The 6,000-nt window shown below is 43.5% G+C and overlaps 1 protein-coding gene across 10 annotated transcripts in view; it reads right to left on the reverse strand.

The window, feature by feature from the left end:
- Positions 1 to 5,611, reverse strand: part of LOC128698209 (zinc finger protein castor homolog 1) — a 522,290-nt gene extending 516,679 nt beyond the window's left edge. For 9 of the 10 annotated variants that reach the window (XM_070098621.1, XM_070098618.1, XM_070098625.1 and 6 more), the window contains exon 1: positions 4,336 to 5,610. The gene's annotated coding sequence lies outside the window, so the exon portion shown is untranslated. Of the gene's footprint in view, positions 1 to 4,335 lie in introns of all 10 variants that reach the window. The other variant, XM_070098617.1, reaches the window with a different exon arrangement.
- Between the last annotated feature and the right edge of the window lie 389 nt (positions 5,612 to 6,000).

The raw sequence follows: 6,000 nt of genomic DNA on the forward strand, positions 1-6,000 counted from the left end.
CAGTGGTGCTGGTAGCATCAGTGGTGCTGGTAGCATCAGTGGTGCTGGTAGCATCAGTGGTGCTGGTAGCATCAGTGGTGCTGGTAGCATCAGTGGTGCTGGTAGCATCAGTGGTGCTGGTAGCATCAGTGGTGCTGGTAGCATCAGTGGTGCTGGTAGCATCAGTGGTGCTGGTAGCATCAGTGGTGCTGGTAGCATCAGTGGTGCTGGTAGCATCAGTGGTGCTGGTAGCATCAGTGGTGCTGGTAGCATCAGTGGTGCTGGTAGCATCAGTGGTGCTGGTAGCATCAGTGGTGCTGGCAGCATCAGTGGTGCTGGTAGCATCAGTGGTGCTGGTAGCATCAGTGGTGCTGGTAGCATCAGTGGTGTTGGTAGCATCAGTGGTGCTGGTAGCATCAGTGGTGCTGGTAGCATCAGTGGTGCTGGTAGCATCAGTGGTGCTGGTAGCATCAGTGGTGCTGGTAGCATCAGTGGTGCTGGTAGCATCAGTGGTGCTGGTAGCGTCGGTGGTGTTGATGAACTATGCTTGCACTGATACATATGTAACTATTTGCACATATGTACAAACACTTGTGTATTGAAATATAAAAACACACGTTCCTAAACCCGCAAGTTCCCGCTGCCAGACGTAAGCCCGTAGCTTGACTACGTTAATATGCATTAACCTTAACGAATAACGATAACTGATTATCACAGAATTAAAAAAAATTTAACTTCGTAGTTCGCGCAGAAATGTACGATATGTATGTATGTATGTATGTTTATGTGGCTTGGAGTGGTTTATGTGACTTGGAGTGTCGACAGATTTTGTTTTTTCTGACTGAAATCAAGAGGCTATTGTGAATTAATAGCTGACAACACTTCCCCAGCAGCATCAACATGGAGAGGAGAATGAAGGGACAAGCTCACACAGGAGTCGTGATCTCATCCCCACACGACCGAATCCCATCGCATTTCCGGTCTGATTCCCTCTGCGGGAGGCGTCGCGACACTCCCACAGGATACTGCCACTTATCCCTCCCTCGTGAATCATACTCACGGCGTTCAGAATGCTAGCAATGTGGAAAGAACTAGCGGGGGTTAGGTGTCGGCGGTGTCGCGGTACAGCGGAGATTGTTTTCGTATGGCTGAGGTACATAGTACCGTCATCACCACCTGCTAAGTACGGTTATTTAAAGCCAAATCACTGGATAGCTTTATAAATAGGTTGGATAGATATACGAGGGAGAGCGATGAGGGACCGACCACCTCCTACCTAGTGTGACAGACTGATCACGTCGAAATTCCTACTTGTTATGTATGCGGTGTAATATTCTCCTGTCTTCCGAGGTAAGACGCCTGTTGCGCGGGCGAAAAGTTTGGACAATAAAGATGCCCATGTGTTACGTCTTATTCATCAGCTTTGTCAGTATTGCAAGACATCACAATTTGATGAGTGAGAAGGGTTGGATTATGTAAGAACATGTCCAGTATGGACCAGTAGACCTACTGCAGTGCTCCTCCACTCTCAGATTCTTATGATTGCTGTTCAGCAAGAAGAGAACCTTAATGAAATAAAAACAAGAAACTCAAGGGCATTCTCCCTTTCCTTGGATCAAACCTAATTACCTACCCTTCCCCAGGCGCTGTATGCTCCTACAGGCTTAGCCCTTATAACAACAATAATAATCATAATAATCATCATCATCATAATAATAATAATAATAATAATAATAATGATAATAATAATAATAATCTTTATTTCTACACGTGCATGATATAACTTATACAGACCATTGCTGACATCAATGACACTATACAGAAAGCCCCTGATTATGCAGAGCATCCTTGGCAAATTAGGTTAATTTGGTCCCCAGGATGCGGCCCACACTATGTCGACTAACACCCAGGTACCTATTTACTGCTAGATGAACAGGGAAAACACTTAAAAAGAGCAGGAATAACACTTAACTGGAGCGACTGCTCTTACCTGTACCGCCAAGGATTAAGTTTTAACATCCATTATTAAATTAACTTGTTAATTCGGATAATTAGAGAGTTTTCAGATATAACGGAGACGATTTGAGACAGGGCGACGCGAGGTGGTGCTGGCGATCGAAGCGGCCGCCCAGCATTTACAAAGCCATGATTTAGTGGAATATTTACGTTATTCATGGTATGTAGTACTGACAAATTGTTAAATAAGACATTTGAGTGTGTTTATTACGTGTGTATGTATACTCTTTTGGTTTACTGTGAGGAAAAGATCAAGTGCATTGGTTTCAGCTAGAAATTAATATCGTGTCAAACGAATGGAAAAATAGACACAAATACAGTATAGAGTCTTTATTGACAACGTTTCGCCCACAGAGTGAGCTTTATCAAGGCACAGACAGATCTATCTGGGTAGAGTACATGAGTATAAAGTAGAATACATCTGCTGTATTCTACTGTATGCTACTCAAGTCTATGGAAAAAGACGAGACGTTCCAGCGATAAACATCCCCAGGTGTAACACAGTGTATTATCCATTGTGGTGAAATATCTCATAATAGACATTTCTATGTGTTAGGCCTCTGTTCTGCTCATTTTCAATATTTACACAATTCTTCCAGTTCCTACAATTTCAAGAGTTTCCCTTGTACATAAAGATTTTTTTTTTCACATAGATTTACTTATCTCTTTTTAATAAATTGGAATAATTAAACATTAACAATTTCATTTTCCGCTTTTATATTTACCGTTACCCGAACTTCTAAAAAAGTGACCTTTTTCCCCCCCCGTTAGTTTTCAATATATTTCCTCCCGTTAGTTTTCGGTATATGGGAAGAATAAGTTTCTTTTGTTTATATTACTATGGCATTAAAAAAAATACCATTAGTTTTTGGATACGAATAAAATTCCATTAGTTTCTGGACACGAATTAGATGCAATTACTTTTTGACACGAATGAAATCCCATTAGTTTTTGGACACGAATCCAATCCCATTATTTTCTGGACACGAATTATATACCATTAGTTTTTTGACATGAATCAAATCTCATTTGTTTTTGGACACGAATCAGATCTTATTAGTTTTTCAAACGAATTAGAGGTAATTAGTTTTAACACGAATGGAATCTCATTAATTTTTTACACGAATCAAATCTCATTAGCTTTTGACACTAATCAAGTCTCATTAGTTTCTTGACACGAATTAGATCCCATTAGTTTTTGGACACGAATCAAATCCCATTAGTTTTTGGACACGAATCAAATCCCATTAGTTTTTGGACACGAATCAAATCCCATTAGTTTCTGGACACGAATTATATACATTTAGTTTTTGGACACAAATTGGATTCCATTAGTTTCTGGACACGAATCAGATACCATTAGTTTTTGGACACGAATAAAATCCCATTAGTTTTTGGACACGAATCAAATCCCATTAGTCTTTTGGACACGAATCAGATCCAATTAGTTTCTTGACACGAATTAGATCCCATTAGTTTTTCAACGCGAATCAAATCCCATTAGTTTTTGGACACGAATTATATACCATTAGTTTTTTGACAAGAATTAAATTTCTAACTTAAAGCAATGCAGACAGCCACAGACAGTCGATCTTTTCTCCACGGTAAACCAAATGAGGATATACACAAGCTATCTAACTCCTGCTTGAAAAATATGAGTGTAGCATACAGAATACACCCGTGTATCTTTACAGTAATGTTATACAATACCGACAAGCGGTTAAGTAAGCTAAACGTTTATCAACTGGGTATTTTTTTCAATTGGTACAAATGTTTCGCCTGCTCAACAGGCTTTTTTTTTTCAGTCGAAATGTAAAGGAGACTTTAAAAAACAGGAAAAGACAGAAGTAGACGGTTATTCCTGTTGCCTCCAGTATTTGTCAGATCTGTATTTCGACTGAAGAAGCCTGCTGAGAAGGCGAAACGTATGTGTGCGTGTCTTACATATCCGCGTAAATAAGACACAGTGTGTGGTATGTTGTATTTTAATGAGAAGACGCTTTATCCACCATCCACCAGAGAGTTTAACAAATATTGATAAAAATCCCTGGTTACCTGGAGGTTACCTGGAGGTTATTCCGGGGATCAACGCCCGAAACATCTTAATACAATTCCCCAAACAGAATACCGAGTCTTGTTAATTTTAGTAAAACACGTAAGCAATCTATTACTAAAGTATATATCATTGAGCCTTATCAATATAGACTTATCGGTATATTCTACTACTTATACACACACACACACACCCGTGTATGCACTAGCAGCAGTGATACAGTGATGGGAGGTCAGTCCCTGTACCCACTAGCAGTAATGTGTTTTAAAACAGGAAGGGAAGCTCACCTATGGACGTATTTCAGTCGACTAGTAGAGCGCATCCAGGTCTCTGGTGGACACGACGCTTCCCATCCAGAGAGAGGCGGAGGCTGTGTTCCTTGCCTTCTCTCACCTTCACTCTCACACTACACACATGTGTAAAAATATATATATATATATTTATATATAAATATATATATATATATTTTTAAGGGGAGCACCTAATTTCACTTTACTCAAAGGAGTAATTGATGCTCTTATTATATGACACTGAGTAAATCACTGCGGGTGAGAGAGGTGATTCTCTAGCTAGTGACCTCCTGGATGCTGTGGGCTGTGACCTGTTTCCTGGGATTTCTGGTGGTCACCGCAGCAGCAGCAGTTATAACACTGGAGCTGGCAACGTACGGGGTTACCAGTGTACTTTTTCAAACCTGTCACCTTTGTGTATTTTCTTAGATTAAAATAAATTGTCGGGCTTAGTTCTCTGGAGGTTTCCCCTTTACCTAGCGGTGACTTCTCGCCTTTGATAAATGGCCAGACAAGCCTCCGTGTTTGGCCTTTTTTGTCCAAATTCTCACCCCAATTCACCTCGAATTCACCTGGTATTGTGGGAGCTTCCCTTTACCAGGGAGGTATAGAGCACGGCCGCTCCACAACACTACACTCCTTGGCACAACTTGTCAAATTTTTCCCACGATTTTCACACAAAATCACACAAAACACAAATCATCTCATGTCGGGCGGCGCGTGGGGTCGGGAAAGCAGGCCTCGGTCGGGTCGGCTCCTGTCATAGGTAATGACGACGAGCGTGGTGGTGGTCAGGTTGGACCACGCAAGTTACGATGCTAGTCGTGGCTCCTGTCGCAATGGGTCTTAAGACGACGCCAGCCAGCCAGAGTGGAACCTCGCAAACAAGCTAGTTCAGTAATCGTGGTTCCTGTGGCAGGAATTCTTGACTTCAACGATAGCTAGGTGGACCACTGGACCAGCTACCGGTCCAGCGATGCCGGCTAATTCAATGCCGAAAGAAGAATCAGGCACTGGAAGGTATCCTTAAGTGGGCGGAATGCTTATAATAGGGCGGAAGGAGCCGATGGCACCTTTTTAGGCACTACTGTTAAAGACACTGTTTTGAGGTGTGTGATGCCGGGCCGCCGCTGCTGGTGTTCACACCCGCGGCGCTGCTACGAGTGCGGGAGAGTGCGGCGTGGACTGATGCCGCAGGAATAGCGGCAAGGGTGCAGACACGGTGGTGTGGGGCAAGCGGCGGCGCGCGGCCGTGTGAGAGAGACGGTGTGCTCGCGCCCCGACCGTAGCGGGGTTGCCAGTGCCCCCTTACCCCAAGAGTGCACCTCCCCGCCCCACTATCCCCAGAGTGCACCTCCCTGCCTGCCCCACCTCACCCAGCCCAACACCGCCGAACACACCCCCTTCACCACCGCAACCACCACCACGTGCACCACCACCACGTGCACCACCACCACGTGCACCACCACCACGTGCACCATCACAAACAGGCTATATTGCCACACAGTCATCGGGAAGAGAGAAGAATCTGTGAGAAGGGCAGCAACAACAGCAGCAGCAGTAGCAGCACCAACAGCAGTAGCTGCACTAACAGCAGCACCACCGACAACCTCTATAACAGCAAAAGCAACAACAGCACCAGAATTACTAAGAGTAACACCA

This window comes from Cherax quadricarinatus, chromosome 63 (genome assembly GCF_038502225.1).
Source record: "Cherax quadricarinatus isolate ZL_2023a chromosome 63, ASM3850222v1, whole genome shotgun sequence".
NCBI lineage: Eukaryota > Metazoa > Arthropoda > Malacostraca > Decapoda > Parastacidae > Cherax > Cherax quadricarinatus.